This window comes from Tachyglossus aculeatus, chromosome 3 (genome assembly GCF_015852505.1).
Source record: "Tachyglossus aculeatus isolate mTacAcu1 chromosome 3, mTacAcu1.pri, whole genome shotgun sequence".
Taxonomy (NCBI): domain Eukaryota; kingdom Metazoa; phylum Chordata; class Mammalia; order Monotremata; family Tachyglossidae; genus Tachyglossus; species Tachyglossus aculeatus.
The window spans coordinates 43993828-44012873 of NC_052068.1; positions in this window are offsets into that span (position 1 = coordinate 43993828).

Sequence of the window (19046 nt, forward strand, 5' to 3'; positions counted from 1 at the left end):
CCCCAGGTACTCTTCTGAGAATCACATCCCTTCTAAGAAGCCCCCCATGACTAAACCCTCATTTCCTCACCTGATTTGCCCTCCCTTCTGTTACCTAGGCATTTGGATCTGTGCCCTTCATTCATTCATTCAGTCAGTCATATTTATTGAGCGCTTACTATGTGCAGAACACTGTACTAAGCACTTGGAAGTACAAATCAGCAACATAAAGAAACAGTTCCTACCCAACAATGGGCTCACAGTCTAGCACTTTGATATTCACCACACCTGCAAAATTTATGTAAATATCTAATTTATTTTAATGTCTGTCTCCTACTGGTGGCAGTCAGTCGATCATATGTATTGAGTGCTTACTGTGTGCAGAGCTTACAAGCTTACAGCCTACAGTCAAGATATCGTTTACAGTCTATCTCCCCCTCGCATGGGCAGGGATCGTGACAATCAACTCTATTCATAATTATGGTATTTATTTAATATAATAACGATGGTATTTGTTAAGTGCTTATTATGTGCAAAGCACTGTTCTAAGTGCTGGGGGGATACAAGGTGATCAGGTTGTCCCACATGGGGCTCACAGTCTTAATTCCCATTTTACAGATGAGGGAACTGAGGCACAGAGAAGTGAAGTGACTTGCCCAAAGTCACCCAGCTGACAATTGGCAGAGCTAGGATTTGAACCCATGACCTCTGACTCCAAAGCCTGTGCTCTTTTCCACTGAGCCACGCTGCTTCTCTTAAATGCTTATTATGTGTCAAGCACTGTTCTAAGCTTCGGGAAAGAAACAAGTCAATCAGGTTGGACAAAGTCCCTGTAGGAAGAAGAATGGATATTTCATCCCCTTTCATGGTTGAGAAAATTGAGTCACATAGAAATGACTTTCCCAAGGTCACGCAGCAGACAAGTGGCAGAGCCAGGATTAAAACCCAAGTCCTCTGACTCCCAGCACCATGTTTTTCTCCTAGGCCCTGCTGCTTCTCAATTATATAGTGTCAAACTCTCCCAAGTGCTTAGTACAGTGTTCTGCACACAGTAAGCACTCAAATAACACTGATTGACTGAGAAAGTATACTTTGGCAGGGAACTCTGAGATCCAGACAAGGTCAACAGTTCCCTAGCTCAAGCGGGAAAAGAGGAAGGGAAAAGAAAAAAATACCAGAACTGGAAGAGACAACACCAAGAAGAAATGTTGAGATCAGTTTCTCACCTGTGAAATGGAGATTCAATACCTCTCTTCTCTCCTACATAGACTGTGAGCCCCAGTTGGATAAGATGTGAAAAAGATGAAAAAGGTATTGTGGAGATGAAAAAGCTATTGTGGAAATCATCCCCACAGAAAATTTTCTATTGGACACAGAGGTCTCAAGCTACTGCTTGACCATCAGCTATGGTGATCTCCAAACTCAAGATAACTAGGAAAGCAGAGGTGACTTTTATATCAATGTGTAAACTGTACTTGACAGGTTGGACATAAACATTTCCAAATAAAATTTTGGATTTCAACCTCCAACTTCAGGTTTTTATGATTAACAGATTTCACGCTTTGGTTAGGAGCTCATTTTTGTCAACCCACCACCATCAATGCAGAGGTTCACTTAGAGAAAGTCCACGTGTGTCCAAAATTTGGTATCCTGAGGAAATGATTAAATCAAGTCATGCAGAAAAGCTTTATTTAATGTCCTATAACTATATTATGTTAAAGATCAAACTGGTCATGGATAAAATGGGATATATGCCTGGTAATAATAATAATGATAACATTTATCAAACACTTACTATTTGCAAAGCACTGTTCTAAGCGCTGGGGATGTTACAAGGTGATCAGGTTGTCCTATGTGGAGCTCACAGTCTTAATCCCCATTTTACAGATGAGGTTACTGAGGCATAGAGAAGTTAAGTGACTTGACCAAAGTCACACAGCTGACAAGTGGCAGAGTTGGGATTTGAACCCATGACCTCTGACTCCAAAACCTGTGCTCTTTCCATTGAGCCACACTGCCTAATAGATACAGCTTTGGCAGAAGAAATATTGAGCTCTTTTTATGGCTTTGAACCTATATGATACTATATAGCTAAGAGAGGAAGTTGTTAAAACAATTAAAGAGGAGGACAAGGATTGATAGAGTAATTTTTTAGAGGTAAGCATTCATGTTCTAGAGAAGTAATTTATGGGACAAGTAAATGCTTGAAAGATAAACACAATGCAAGAATATTCAGAAAAACAGGAAACAATCAACAAACAGAAAAAGGAAGTTAAAAGCAAGTGTTGTTTAAAAAATTTTGCAAATGGAAAGAAACAGTAATTTTACAATATGAAACACGTTTTAAAAAAGCAAAGAACTTTGATTCTTCTCTCTATTCTGGGACACACCAGAGAAGAAGCATTTTCTATTTCTATTTGATCTGATAAGAACAGAAATAATTTCAAATTTCCATTTTCTTAGGAACGGTGCCTTAGTTTAGCATTGGCACTATGCTGTAGTCCCTTTGACCAAAATGAGATTTGTACATAAAATTATTTTTTACTTTGTGATGCCCTGCAGCTTTAGCCAGCTGCATCTCCCACTATACCAGGGGAAACGTGACTGTCAGGGAGGAGAGAGTGTGTGGTAATCAGCAAACACCACCAGCACCTTAATCAATCAATCAATCAATCGTATTTATTGAGAGCTTACTGTGTGCAGAGCACTGTACTAAGTGCTTGGGAAGTACAAGTTGGCAACATATAGAGACAGCCCCTACCCAACAGTGGGCTCACAGTTTAGAAGGGGGAGAATCAGTTTTAGTCACTTCCTTTGTGCAAACTATTATGCTCAAGTCTTTGTGACTGAGGCTAGCCCACTGTTTATAATTCAGACTTTGTTATCATTATCACCGTCACTACATTGATCCATCTAGTTTTGCTTTTGCTTCGTTATGGAAATGGAAAGTTCAAAACCTCTAATCAATTCTTCTCTAATACATGTGTTTTTTGACATAAAATGTGTTTTGACTCATTTGACATGTATTTTGACATGCTTTCATGACAGATTCTCCTATCCTTGAGGACGACTCTCTATATATTACCATTCCTCCCACTTCTCAACTTGTCCTTTAGGCATTTTTAGACCTGTGACATGTTCATGGATGCTTTTCATGCTTTTCAAGGCCAGTTTTTCTTTAGATCTGCCTTGGGTCAGGAATTTGGACACCGCTGACCTAATTCACTTGTGACCTAATTCTCAGACCACTTACTTTCAAAAACTGAAAAGGTGAGACCTGATCTAATAGAATTCTTACTTATCAATAATAAACTCTGGAATTCACTTTATATTTTTCCCAGTACTTTTTAATCAGCAATCTTTTGAAAGATACCAGGTAGGGAACTTGTTCCAGAGCTAGTCCCTGATAATGTATTAAATTGTTTTATGGTTCAGGGCTGCTGCCACAAAAAGTAAAATAGTATCACTGGGCTCATGAGTGTTGTTCTGAGGGAATCTCTTGTCTCTAAAAATAAGCAGTGCAGCTTTTCTAATTCCCTAGCTTTGAAGAAGAGCATTTCTTAGACACTGATGGTCCTCCTCTAGACTGTAAACTTGCTTTAGGAAGGATAAGAGTTAACCAATTCTGTTATATTGTACTCTCCCAAGTGCTTAGTAAAGTGCTCTGCCCACAGTAAGTGCAAAATAAATATGAATGAATGACTGAAAGGTTTACCTTGCCTCCAGCAGGATAACGAATCAGCATGGCCTAGTGGAAAATATACAGGACTGGACAATCAGGAGACATCAGTTCTAGAACTGGTTTTGCTATTTGCCTGTTTGATCTTGGACATAACTACGACCCTAATTTGACTTTATGGGCAGCAGTCTTCCTGGTCAGTGAATTCCCCCACCTCCCGTTCCTCCCGGTCCAAACTGCTACCATACTGACCCAAGAACTTACCATATCCTCACTTAATTAATTATTTCATTCATTCATTCAGTCATATTTATTGAGCACTTACTGTGTGCAGAGCACTGTACCAAGCGCTTGGGAAGTACAAGTTGGATTACTGCATGAGCCTCCTCACTGACCTCCCTGCCTTATCTCGTTCTTCCTTCTACAGCCCATGATTCATTATGTTGCTCAGATAATTTTTCTTTAAAACAAGAGAAAATAGTCAATCCATATCTTCCCACCCCACAAGAACCTCCAGTGTTTGTCCATCCACCTCCACAGGAAACAGAAACTCCTTTCCATGGGCTTTAAGGTACTGAATCACCTCTCTCCCTCCTACTCACCTCTTTACTACAAACCTCAACACACAGACACAAACACACACACATAAACACACACACCTCAGTCCTCCTGGACCAACCTATTCTCTGTACCTCGATCTCTTCGTCCCACTGCTTACCCTTTGCCCACAACCTCAATCATTTACATCAGTGGTTTTACTGTGAGCTTACTCTTTGCAAAGCACTATATTAAGTGTTTGGGAAACTCCAATACAACAGAATTGGTAGACAAATTCCCTGCCCATAAAGAGCTACAATCTAGAAGGGGAGACAGATTGTTAAAATGAATTACTGATATAAGTGCTGTATTGCCAAGCATGGGGTGAATATGAAGTGCCCAAAGGCTACAGATACAAATGCATAGGTGATGCAGAAGAGAGAGGGAATCGGGGAAAAGACACTTAAATTGAGGCAGGCCTCTTGGAGGAGATGTGAATTAATAAGGCTTTGAAGGTGGGGAGAGTATATTGATGATAGATGATATATACAGGTAGTATATAGGGAGTTCCAGTTCATTAATTCATTCATTCATTCAATCATATTCATTGAGCGCTTACTGTGTGCAGAGCACTGTACTAAGCACTTGGGAAGTACAAGTTGGAAACATATAGAGACGGTCCCTACCCAACAGGGGGCTCACAGTCTAGAAGGGGGAGACAGACAATGAAAGAAAACGTATTTACAAAATAAAATAAATAGAATAGTAAATATGTACAAGTAAAATAGAGTAATAAATATGTGCAAACATATATACAGGTGCTGTGGGGAGGGGAAGGAGGTAGGGAGGGGGGATGGGGAGAGGGAGGAGGAGGAGGAGGAAAGGAAGGAGGGGGCTCAGTCTGGGAAGGCCTCCTAGAGGAGGTGAGCTCTCAGTAGGGCTTTGAAGGGAGGAAGAGAGCTAAGTATTTAGTTCATAGAGCTAAAGAAGTTCAGCGAGAGTATGTGAAAAAGGGGCCAGTGGTAAGTTAGACAAAATCAGGGCACAGTGAGTAAGGTGGCACTAGAGGAGTGAAGTGTGTAGGCTAGGTTGTAGAAGGAAATGAGTTAGGTAAGGTAGGAGGAAGCAAGCTTTTTTAGTGCTTTAAAAACACTTACGGAGTTTCTATTTGATTCAGAGGTGGATAGGCAACCACTGGGGGTTTTTGAAGAATGGGGAGATGTAGACTGAGTTTTATTTATTTTTTAGAAAAATGGTCCACGCAGCAGAGTGAATATTTTCACCCAAAATCTGGCCTCCTCCCTGTGATTTTCCCATCACTGTAGACAGCACCACCACCCTTCCTGCCTCATAAACCCACAACATTGGCATAATCCTTGACTTATTTATCAAATCCACATACTCAATCTATCATTGAATCCTGTCAGTTGAATCTTCACAACCCGACTAAAATCTGTCCTTTCCTCTCCATTCAAACTGTTACCACGTTAATCCCACATATCCTATCCTGCCTATGATTACTGTATAGGCCTCCTTGCTGACCTCCCTGCTTCCTGTCTCTCCCCAATCAGTCCATACTTCACTTTGCTGCATGGATCATTTTTCTACAAAAACTTGCAGGACATGTTTCTCCACTCCTTCAAAAATTCCGGTGGTTGCTTATCAACCTCCGCATCAAACAAAAGCTTCCCACCTTTGACTTTAAAGCACTCAATCAACCTTGTCCCATCCTACGTCAGCTCACTTCTCTCCTACTACAACCTAGCCCACACACTTGACTCCTCTGATACTAACCTACTCAGTGCACCGCGGTCTCATCTATCTCACCTGACCTACCTCTCAACCGCTTCTTGCCTCTGGCCTGGACCATCTTCCCTCTTCATATTACTCTCCCCACCTTCAAAGTCTTATTGAAGGCATATGTACTCCAAGAAGACCTCTTGGAAGGCACTCCCTTCTCACTCCCTTCTGTGTCACTCTGATTTGCTCCCTTTATTCGTCCTTTCCTCGGCCTCACAGCACTTATGTACATATCAAGTGCTTAGTACAGTGCTCTGCACACAGTAAGCGCTCAATAAATACGATTGATTGATATCCATAGTTTATATTAATGTCTGTCTCTCCCTATGGACTGTGAGCTCATAATGGACAGGGAATGTATCTATCAACTCCGTTGCATTGTGTGCAATAAATATGGTTAATTGAAGTATGGACTGGAGTGGTCAGAGACAGGAGGCTGGGAGGTCAGCAAGGAGGCAGATGCAGTAGTCAAGATAATATAAAAGTGCTCGGATCAGCATAGCAGCAGTTTGGATGGAGAGGAACGGGCAGATTTTAACAATTTTGTGAAGGTAGACCTGACAGGATTTAATTCATTCACTCATTCAATTGTATTTATTGAGCGCTTACTGTGTGCACAGCATTGTACTATGCACTTGGAAAGTACAATTCAGCAACAGATAGAGACAATCTCTACCCAACAACGGGCTGATAGATTGAGTAGGTAGAATGAGAAATGAGTCAAGGATAATACCAAGGTTATGGACTTTTGACATATGGTGTTGTGTACAATGATTAGAAAGATGGGGGAGGACAAGATTTATGAGGGAAGATTAGGAGTTCTCTTTTGGATATTTTTGGTTTGAGGTTTCGTGGGATATCCCTCACCTCCCTTCTCTCCGTCTACAGCCCACCCTGCACCCTCCGCTCCTCTGCCGCTAATCTCCTCACCGTGCCTCGTTCTCGCCTGTCATGCCATCGACCCCTGGCCCACGTCATCCCCCGGGCCTGGAATGCCCTCCTACTGCCCATCTGCCAAGCTAGCTCTCTTCCTTCCTTCAAGGCCCTACTGAGAGCTCACCTCCTCCAGGAGGCCTTCCCAGACTGATCCCCTTCCTTCCTCTCCCCCTCGTCCCCCTCTCCATCCCCCCATCTTACCTCCTTCCCTTCCCCACAGCACCTGTATATTTGTATATATGTTTGTACTTATTTATTACTCTATTTATTCATTTATCTTACATGTACATATCTATTCTATTTATTTTATTTTGTTAGTATGTTTGGTTTTGTTCTCTGTCTCCCCCTTCTAGACTGTGAGCCCACTGTTGGGTAGGGACTGTCTCTATGTGTTGCCGAATTGTACTTCCCAAGCGCTTAGTACAGTGCTCTGCACACAGTAAGCGCTCAATAAATACAATTGATTGATTGATATCCAGGTGAAGATATCCTGAAGTCAGGAGAATACATGAGGCAGTAGAGAAGGAGAGAGGTCAGGGCTGGAGATGTAAATTTGGGAATCATCTAGTTGACTACTCTTCTCATATTCAAACCATCCTAAAATCACATCTCCTGTGGAAGGCCTTCTCTGATTTGTACCCCTTAAGCACTTGATATTTACCTGTACCCTCAATCTAATTGATTGGGTGGTACTTATGTACATATCCATATACTCTGCCAGTTCCTTGATTGGTAACTCCAATGTTTTTCTCACCTCTAGACTGTAAGCTCTATGTGGGCAAGGATCACATCTACCAACTCAATTGTATTGCACTTTCCCAAGTGCATTGTGTAGTGCTCAATAATGCTCAATAAATTTCACTGATGGATTGATTGACTTTACAAAATAATGATCCCTTTCTCAACTCCACTAAAGGATGATTTCTACCGCTGTACCTAAGAGAGGGTAGAAACAGGAGGCTCAGAGTAAGAAGATGCCTGGCTGAGAAGCAGCATGGCCGAATTAATTCATTCATCCAATGGTATTTATTGAGCACTTACTGTGTGCAGAACAATGGAAAGAATAGACGACCTGAAATCAGAGGACCTGAGTTCTAAATGCAGGTCCACCATCGGCCTGCTGTGTGACCTTGTGCAAGTCACTAAAATTATCTGGGCCTCTTTTTTCTTCTGAAAAATGGGAATTCAGTACCTGTGTTCCCACCCCTTCAGGCTATACCCCATATGGGACAGAGGATGTGCCTGATCTGACTGTACTTACCCCAGTACTCAGCATATAGTAAGCACTTAAATACCATAATTATTTTTAACAGGAATTATGACTGAGTTGCTTCTCCAATAGTGGTTATTTGTTCTAAGACACCAACACCCTCTCTGTCCTGGCAGTCCTACACCAAATAACATGCATTGCAATCTAGAAATTCATGCAGTTTGTGGACACGGAAGATCTCTGGGATCTTGAGAGTATTTTGTGCTCTTAGTCATTTTTGATACCTTAGTCATATGGGATACTCAGAAGAATGGCTTAGTAAATGGTTCATTTATTGCAAAGCCAAGAAAAAAGCAAAAAAATGGAAAGCCAAGAGCAGCAACAGCACAGTTGTTGTTGATATTTGTTAATCAGATATTATGCTCAGCACTGTACTTTAAGTAAGCACTGAGATTGATACACTATAGGCAAATCTGATTTAGTGCCTATCTCACATAGTGCTTACAGTCTAAGAGGGAGGGAGGCCAGGTATTTCATCCTCATTTAACAGATGAGGCAACTCTCTTCCTCCTTTCAAAGCCCTACTGAGAGCTCACCTCCTCCAGGAGGCCTTCCCAGACTGAGCCCCCTCCTTTCTCTCCCCCTCCTCATCCCCCGACCTTACCTCCTTCCCCTCTCCACTGCACCTGTATATATGTATGTCTGTATGTATTTATTACTCGATTTATTTTATTTGTACATATTTATTCTATTCATTTTATTTTGTTAATATGTTTTGTTTTGTTCTCTGTCTCCCCCTTCTAGACTGTGAGCCCACTGTTGGGTAGGGACTGTCTCTATATGTTCCCAACTTGTACTTCCCAAGCACTTAGTACAGTGCTCTGCACACAGTAAGCGCTCAATAAATACGATTGATTGATTGATTAATTCTAGACTGTGAGCCCACTGTTGGGTAGAGACTGTCTCTATATGTTGCCAACTTGTACTTCCCAAGCACTTAGTACAGTGCTCTGCACACAGTAAGTGCTCAATAAATATGATTGAATGAATGCATGAATGAACTAAGACAGAAAAATTAAGTGATTTGCCCAAGGTTCCTCAGCAGGTTGTCACCTTCTGAACTTTACATATCAAGATATTGTTACTTAGAATATTGCTCAGGAATATTTCCTTCAGCTTTTAAAATCAAACTTCTCATGTCGCTTGTCATGGTAAAGAAATTCACCATGACAGAAAAGTTAAATAGATAAATTTCAAGGGGAGGCACTGTCTTTTCTACCTCTCCGAAGTAATACATAAAGTCATTACTGAGACATTAGATCCAGAAACTTTTTTAAAAAACAACTTAAACTAATCAGAGCCAAGTGTATTGCTGTATATGATGGCCAGGCTATTTGACATGCTGTTTAGTCTTTCTAAACCAAAAACCATTAAGAATACTTAGTGTGTCAGTGTTCAGCGCAGAGACAATTGCTGATGACATGAATAGTTTTGCTACAGAAACTGCAAAATGGAACAAGGGGTAATGTTGTCTGCTATGCCTAGAATGTGGGGGAAGGGGACTTCTAGGACTGCCACAAATTGGAATGTGACCAATCTGATGGTTGGTACCTACTCCAGGGACTTGCACAATACTTGGCACATACTAATGATGGCATTTATTAAGCACTTACTATGTGCAAAGCACTGTTCTAAGCTCAGGGGAGGTTACAAGGTGATCAGGTTGTCCCTTGGGGGTTCACAGTCCTAATCCCCATTTTACAGATGAGGTAACTGAAGCACAGGGAAGTTAAGAGACTTGCCCAAAGTCACACAGCTGACACTTTGCTGAGCCAGGGTTTGAACCCATGACCTCTGACTCCAAAGCCCGTGCTCTTTCCACTGAACAATGCTGCTTTTGAATCTAACAATCAGTAGTATTTATTGAGTGCTTACTGCCTGCAGAGCAATGTATTAACTGCTTTGGAGAATATAAATCTATAGAGTTGGCAGATGTGATCCCTGCCCTCAAAGAACTTCCAGTCTTGAGTGGGAGACAAACATAAAAACAAATTATCTATAGGGGAAATGACAGAGTGTAAAGATATGTACATAAGTGTTTTGTGTGTGGGGTGAATATCAAGTGCTTATGGTATATATATATATATATATATATATATATAGGATCCCATAGATCCAAGTGTGTAAACAATGGAGAAGAGAGGGCAGGTAGGGGAAATGAGTGCTTAGTCAGGAAAGATCTCTTGGGGAGATATAATTTTAATAAGGCTTTTATGGTGGGAAGAGTGATGGTCTGCCAGATATGAACAGGGAGAGACTTCCAGGCCCATTGGAGGATACAGGCAAGGGGTTGGTGGTGAGATAAATGAGATCAAGGTATAGTGAGTAGGTTGGTGTTAGACAAATGAAATATGCACTTTGGGTAGTTGAAGGCGATTAGCAAGGTAAGGAAGGAGAGGAAGAGCTCATTGAGTTCTTTCCTTAAAGCTGCTGGGAAAGAGTTTCTAGTGGATGTGGAGGCAAATGGGCAACTACTGGAAGTTTTTGAAGAATGGGGAGATATAGACTGAATTTTTTTTAGAAATAAAATGAATCAAGGACTAGATTGGGGAGAGAAAACTAGAGAGGACAGTGAAGAGGCTGTTGCAGCAGTCAAGGTGGGTTATAAGTGCTAGGATCTAACATTGTAGCAGTTAGAATGGAAAGGGGAAAGGAGTATTCTAGAGATGTTGGGAAAGTAGAACTGACAGGATTGAGTGATAGGCTGAATGATGGAGATGAGTTAAAGATAATGCCCAGATTCTGGACTTGTGAGTCAGGGAGAATGGTAGTATTATCTACAATGATGAGAAAGTCAGGGGAGGACAAGGTTAAGAGATACCACTATTGTCATGAAATAGTATGACATAGTGGATAGAGCCCAAGCCTGGGAGTCAGAAGATCATGGGTTCTAATCTTGCTACACCACTTGTCTGCTGTGGGACTCTGGGCAAGTCACTTCACTTCTCTGTGCCTCAATTACCTCACCTGTAAAATGGGGATTAAGACTGTGAGCCCTATGTGGGCCATGGATTGTGTCCTACACGATTATCTTGTATCCATCTTGTATCCACCCCAGCACTTAGTACAGTACCTGGCACATAGTAAGAGCTTAACAAATACCATTAACCAGCGCTTAGAACAGTGCCCGGCATACAGTAAGCATTTAATAAATACCCTAAATATTAGTGGAGTTAAAGCACAAAATTGTGCTGGCACACTGTTCCTGGGTGGTAAACACTACTTTCGTTATAGTAAAAGCTCTTAGCAGTTAAGTCTTGATAATTATTACAGATCCATTTTTGTTAGAGCTTGCAGAGATAGTGCTGTCATTAATGACATTTAACTTCCAGATATTTCACGGATACTGTTATGAAGGTCGAAGAAAAAAAGCTACTCAGCATGAGGCATCATACTTATCCAATGCTTAGCTTTTAACCAGTTTATTGGGTTGTAAGTGTTGTAAATCTCCATAGAAACACTGTTTTTCTTCATACAATATCTATTCTACCCGTAGGCTGCTAAAAATCAATACCAATTATGTTTGGCCAAAACAGAAATAATAAGATGGATAAGCAGTAACTGGAGATGCATAAGATATCCATATCAACCAATGGTGCCTCTTCCTTACAATATTCCCATGTTATTAACCCAACAGGCACTACCAGTTATTTATGTGTATTCACATAGTGCTGAGCATACATATTGGTATTCACATTTGTCGATGAGAGGAAACTTTTCTTTATCTTCACAATTTTTTTAGCTCCTGCTTTGTACTGCTTCAGAGACTAGACATGCTCTTGGGTAATTCTCAAAATATAGGGAAAATTTTTTACAAGGGGTGGTCCTCACCCATGATAATGCACTTGGATAGCTTAACAAATTGGTGAGAGCATAGTATGTCTGTGCTGTTGAGGCCTCAGTGATACTCAATTTCAGTACTACAGAGAACACCCATTCTCCCCATCAGCCCTCTCGCAATGGAAGCCACTGTTAACAAGGAAACCAGGAAATCCATCACGGCTACCGCAAAAGCATTTCAAGTACATGTCCTGCTGTCAGTAGAACATAGCTTTCCCTCAATCATTTTTAACCGAACAAGGCTCAAATGACAGGAAAACAGAAAGTGTGCACTACAGCATTTTCTTTCAAAGTAAATTTCTTTACAGTATTTTCTAAGTAAATGTGACAATGATTCAGTTCCATAAAGGATTATCATCATTTGAAACTACAACCTGTTAGAGATGGCTTCAACTATCATGTCTACATAGATAGACTGTGTACATAGTACATATACATATGTGCATATACATAGATATATAGGTACATAGATCTTCTAGACTGTGAGCCCATTGTTGTGTAAGGACCATCTCCTTATGTTGCAAACTTGTATTTCCCAAGCGCTTAGTACAGTGCTCTGCACACAGTAAGCACTCAATAAATATGATTGAATGAATGAATAGATGATTACCAAATCCACCTCTCTAGCCCAGACCTCTTTCCTTCCCTGCAGTCTCATATTTCCTCCTGCCTTCAGGACAGCTCTACTTGAATGTCTCACCCAACACCTCATATTTAACATGTCCAAAACAGAATTATTAATATTCCCATGCAAACCCTGTCCTCCCCATGACCTCCCCATAACTGTAGACAACACCACCACCCTTTCTCACAAGCCCATAACCTTGGCATTATCCTGTACTCAGCTTTCTTTCAACCCATATATTCAATCCGTCACCAAATCCTGTCGGTTCAACCTTCATATCATCACTAAAATCCCCCCTTTCCTCTCCATAACTGTTACCATATTAATCCAAAAGCTTAACCCACTCCTTGCTGACCTCCTAGTATCTCCCTACTTCGATCCACACTTCACTCTGCTGCCAAGATTGTTTTCCTACAAAACTATCAGTCCATGTTTCCCCATTCCACAAGAACCTCTAGAAGTTGCCCATCCACCTCCACATCAAACAGAAAGTCCTTACCATCGGCTTTAAGGCACTCAATCACCTTGCCCCCACCTAACTTACCTCCCTGATTTCCTAGTGCAACCAGTCCATACACTTCTCTCCTCTAATGCCAACCTACTCACTGTACCACAGTCTTATCTATCTCACTGCCAACCCCTCACTAACATGCTGCCTCTAGCCTGGGATGTCTCTCTCTTCATATCCAACAGGCGATTACTCTCCCCACCTTCAAAGTCTATTGAAAGCACATCTCCTCCAAGACACCTTCCTTAATTAAGCCCTCATGTCCTCTTCTCCTACTCCTTTCTATTTAATAATTTATTCACCACTCCCTCTGCCCCACAACACATGTACATATCCATAATTAATTTATGCACATTAATGTCCATCTCCCCTTCTAGATTTAAGCTCATTCTGTATAGAGAATGTGTCTACTAACTCCCTTAAGTTGTACTCTTTCAAGTGCTTAGTACAGTGCTCTGCACACAGTAAGCTAGAGCATGGGCTTGGGAGTCAGAAAGACCAGGGTTCTAATACTGGATCTGCAACTTATCTGCTTGTGTGAAATTGGGTTAGTCACTCAAGATTTGTGCCTCAGTAACCTCATCTGTAAAATAGGGACTAATACTGTTAGCCCCATGTGGGACATGGATTGTGTCCAACCTGATTAACTTGTATCTACCCCAGTGCTTATTTTAGTGCCTGGACCAACAAATTTCATTCAAAACAAAACGATTGATTGATTATTCTCCTTGCTGATCTCCCTGTATCCTTTCCCCTCTCCAGTCAATACTTGACTCTTCTACCCAGGTAATTTTTCTGAAATGGAGTTCAGTATCTCCCTACCTCTTAAAAACCTAGATTGGTTGCCCATCCTCCTCCTCAAACAGAAACTCTATCATTGGCCTTTAAACACTCAATTAGCGCATTCTCTCCTACCCTACTTGACTGATCACCTACCACAACCCAGTCTGCATACTCTACTCCTTTAGTGCCAACCTATTCTCTGTACCTTGATTTCACCTATCCTGCCACCAACCTCTTGCCCACATTCTCCCTCAGGCCTGGAGCTTGTGCCCCCTTCAGATCCACCATACCACCACTCTGCCCACTTTTAAAATCCTCCTGAACTACATCGCCTTGAAGGAATCTTCCCATACTAAGTACTTTATTTTCTCTATCCACCCTCTTTTTTGCATCAATTATTTATTTGGCTGTGTACCCCTTAATTCATTCAATCGTATTTATTGAGTGCTTACTGTGTGCAGAGCACTGTACTAATCACTTTGATGCTCATCCCCGGCCCACACTAGTCAGGTAAATGCTTTTATATTCTATTTCTCCTCTCCCTAATCTATTTTCATGTCTGTTTTTGTCTGTAAACTGTAGCTCCTTGTGGCCAGGGGGTCATGTTTATTATGCTGTTTAATTATGCTTTCCCAAGTGCTCTGTTCAGTGTTCTGCAGACAGTGAACACTCAGTAAATACCACTGAATGATTGATTTTCTAGCAAAGTCCTCCAAAATGAGCATGTAAAATGCTATAATTTTTCACACCCTAATCTATTGTATAATTGGTTTAAATTACATGAATCACCAGCCTAGTGACCTGGAGGTTGAGTTAGGAGATCAGAACTTTCTGGTGAGCCCAGCTTCTACTCCTTCCCAAGTGAGCTCTCTGTACCCCTCCGCCACCACCACACTAACAAGAGTCCCGCACCTCACTGTTCTCCAAAGGGGTGACAGTCACAGGAGATGGAGATTGCAGAAGTGAATGCTCCAGTTGGGTATCCCCTTCTGAGGAGTCAGGGCAGAGCCACTCCATTTTTTCCTTTACCTCCTTTTTGTCTGGAGAGATGGCAGTGGCCAACGCAACTCCTCTGCCTCCCCCTGCCTCCTGTTAATTAGGATACTGCATTTTGAGAATTTTAATTTTTGGTGGGGGGGATGGTATTTGTTTTGTACTTCTATGTGTCAAGCACTGTCAAACACTGGGGATAGATACAAGATTACAGATACAAGATAACCAGTTTGGACACAGTCCCTATCCCTCATGAGGATCACAGTCTAAGCTGGAACAAGATGGATTTAATGTACAATTTACACTTGAGGAAAAAGACACAAAGAAAGTATGTGATTTGCCAAAAGTCACATGTAAGCATAGGCAGAGGCACAATTAGAACCCAGGTTCTCTGACTCTCAGGCTAATGTTGCTTCATTCATTCATTCAATTGTATTTATTGAGCACTTACTGTGTGCACAGCACTGTACTAAGTGCTTGAGAAGTACGTCGGAAACACATAGAGATGGTCCCTACCCAACAACGGGCTCACACTCTAGAAGGGGGAGACAGACAACAAAACATGTAGACAGGTGTCAAAATCATCAGAACAAATAGAATTATATCTATATGCACATCATTAATAAAATAAATAGAATAGTAAATATGTACAAGTAAAATTAATAGACTAATGAATCTGTACAAATATATACAAGTGCTGTGGGGAGGGGAAGGAGGTATGGTGGGGAGGGTGGGGAGGGGGAGAGGAAAAAGGGGGCTTAGTCTGGGAAGCCTCCTGGAGGAGGTGAGCTCTCAGTAGGGCTTTGAAGGGAGGAAGAGGGCTAATTTGGTGGATGTGTGGAGGGAGGGCATTCCAGGCCAGGAGAAGTACATGGGCATGGACATGGGTTGACCATGGGACAGGTGAGAATGAGGAGAGAGGAGAGAAGGGAGGTGAGGTAGGAGTGGACAAGGTGATGGACAGCCTTGAACCCGAGAGTGAGGAGTTTTTGCTTGATTTGTAGGTTGACAGGCAGCCACTGGAGATTTTTGAGGAGGGGAGTGACATGCCCAGAGCATTTCTGTACAAAGATAATTTGGGTAGCAGAGTGTAGTATAGACTTATTCAGGGAGAGACAGGATAATGGGAGATCAGAGAGGAGGCTGATGCAGTAATCCAGTCGGGATAGGATGAGAGATTGAACCAGCAAGGTAATGGTTTGGATGGAGAGGAAAGGGCAGATCTTGGCGATGTGGAGGTGAGACCGGCAGGTTTCCTCTAGGCCATGCTGCAGAATATTTACTGAAACATTTTCTTTCTCTCTTTCTCTTTCTCTCTCTCTCTCTCGTTTTGTAACATCAAAAAAGTAGCAGATCTTCTAAATCAGTTACATCCTGTTTGCCAGAACCAGAGGACACAGCTAATAAGTGTGTTGTAAATCAAGTGTGTTAAGAAATAAAGAAATCTCACAGTTTAATGCAGAAAAGTCATTGCTCAAACAGTATGAATCGAAGTGAGTTTTCTATGACAATTTTACTGCATGCATTGTGAATCCCTTAGACTTTTGCACTACTTTTAATTAGGGTTGGTAATCATACAATCAAGTTTTGTACTGGCAGCTTCATAAAAATTCTGGCAGCTTTCCCTAATTCCGGCATTCCCCACCTCTAGATTGTAAATTCATGGTGGTCAGGGAATGTGTCTGATATACTGTACTCTTCTAAGTGCTTAGTACAGTTCTCTGCCTACAGTAAGCACTCAATAAATACAATGTGCATCTTCTATTGTTATTGCTTCCTATTTGTAGCATTGATCAAAGCTCAACTTTGGTCATTATTCCATTTAGGAATCTAGTTTGGCTATAATTACTGGGGTCTTCACATAGCTATCAGCTGCATCCTGGATATGGTCTCTAGTCCTACACCTCCCATGGGTTGCTCCTAAGTACAGGAGAATCAGTAGTCTTAGTCCAGGACTAAGATCGTGAGCCCTATGCGGAGCAGGGACTGTGTCCAACCTGATTTGCTTGTATCTACCTCAGCACTTAGTACAGTGTCTGCTGCATGGTAAGTGCTTAACAAATACCACAATTATTATTATTATTATTGCTCAATTAAATGGCCTCAGTCTGAATCTCGTGAAGCAGGATTCTTAACTTAGATTGTGAGTCCCATTTAGCACAAGAACCATGCTTCAGTTGCTTAGTTCATATCTATGCCAGGAAAACCACTTGGTAAGCACTTGTACTGAACTCTCCCAGGTAGTTACTACAGTGCTCTGTACTAAGTGCTCAGTAAATGCCAGTGATTGATTAGACACCAAAAACAATCAATCTATCAGTCAAGCAGTGGCAGAAGGTGAGGGACCAATCCCATCTGGAGTACTGTATCAGCCTTCTCTCTGATCTCCCATCCTCATGTCTCTCTCCACTTCAATCCATACTTCATGCTGCTGCCTGGATTATCTTTGTCCAGAAACGCTCTGGGCATATCACTCCCCTCCTCAAAAATCTCCAGTGGCTACCAATCAATCTGCGCATCAGGCAGAAACTCCTCACCCTGGGCTTCAAGGCTGTCCATCACCTCGCCCCCTCCTACCTCACCTCCCTTCTCTCCTTCTCCAGCCCAGCCCGCACCCTCCGCTCCTCCACCACTGATCTCCTCACCGTACCTCGCTCTCGCCTGTCCCACCATCGACCCCCAGCCCATGTCATCCCCCGGGCCTGGAATGCCCTCCATCTGCCCATCCGCCAAGCGAGCTCTCTTCCTCCCTTCAAGGCCCTACTGAGAGCTCACCTTCTCCAGGAGGCCTTCCCAGACTAAGCCCCTTCCTTCTTCTCCCCCTCATCCCTGTCTCCATCCCCCCCATCTTACCTCCTTCCCTTCCCCACAGCATCTGTATATATGTATATATGTTTGTACATATTTATTACTCTATTCATTTGTTTATTTTACTTGTACATATCTAGTCTATTTATTTTATTTTGTTAATGTGTTTTGTTTTGTTCTCTGTCTCCCCCTTTTGGACTGTGAGCCCACTGTTGGGTAGGGACTGTCTTTATATGTTGCCAACTTGTACTTCCCAAGCGCTTAGTACAGTGCTCTGCACACAGTAAGCGCTCAATAAATATGACTGATTGATTGATTGATTGATTGACCACAACTGCGTTCCCTCAAGCCAGATCAGGAGATTGGGAAACTGCACACTGCCCCTTGTGAAGCACCCTTTGGCACCCAAGTCTTCACTCCTCAAAATCCCATAAGTGCTTCTTGTGCCATTCCACATCAAGTAATTAGTTTGATGGTTCTCCACTAACTCACCACATTTTATAAATCCGCTCTCTTAAATTGCTTACTCCCTAACTCACTCTTTTAATCCTCCCAAGATAACTTTCTGGGACAACCTCAACCTCAATTCCCCTCCTCCATCCTCTCAGTTTATAACACCCTCCCAGGACAGAGTTGTCTCTATATTTAAAAGTTTACTGAAATCCCATCTTCCAGATTAATGTTCAACATCCCAAATTGAATAAACCTATCAGCCATCTCTACCAATTATATCCATCCCTGGCACTTATGTTTATAAGTTAATTCAGTTATATTTTAGTTATTTATTTGGGGCACTCTACTTGCATTTACTTTCATGTCTGCTTCCATGCTAGAGTGTTAACTCCTTAGAGACAGGGACAGGTCACTTATTTGTTTTGTAAATTTGCCAAGTTTGCAGTACCATGCACCATGCTATGGTCACTCAATAATTATTATTAATACCACCACATCACCTTTTCCTTTATCCCCATCCAAATTATTATGGCATTTGTTAAGCACTTACTATGCATTAAGCATTAGTCTAAGTACTGTGATAGATACAGGATGGACATAGTTCCTGTCCCACATGGAGCTCACAGTCTAAGGATGTGGGAGGACAGGCATTGAATCCATGCCGTAAAAATGAGGAAACTGAGGCAAAGAGAAGTTAAGTGATTTGCCAAAGGTCACATAGAAGGCAAGTGGCAGAGCCACTATTAGAACACGAGTCCTCTGGCTCCCAGGGCTATGCTTTTCCCACTAAATCCTGCTGATCCATAGGCTGGTGGTCATGCTTTCCTGGCTTTCT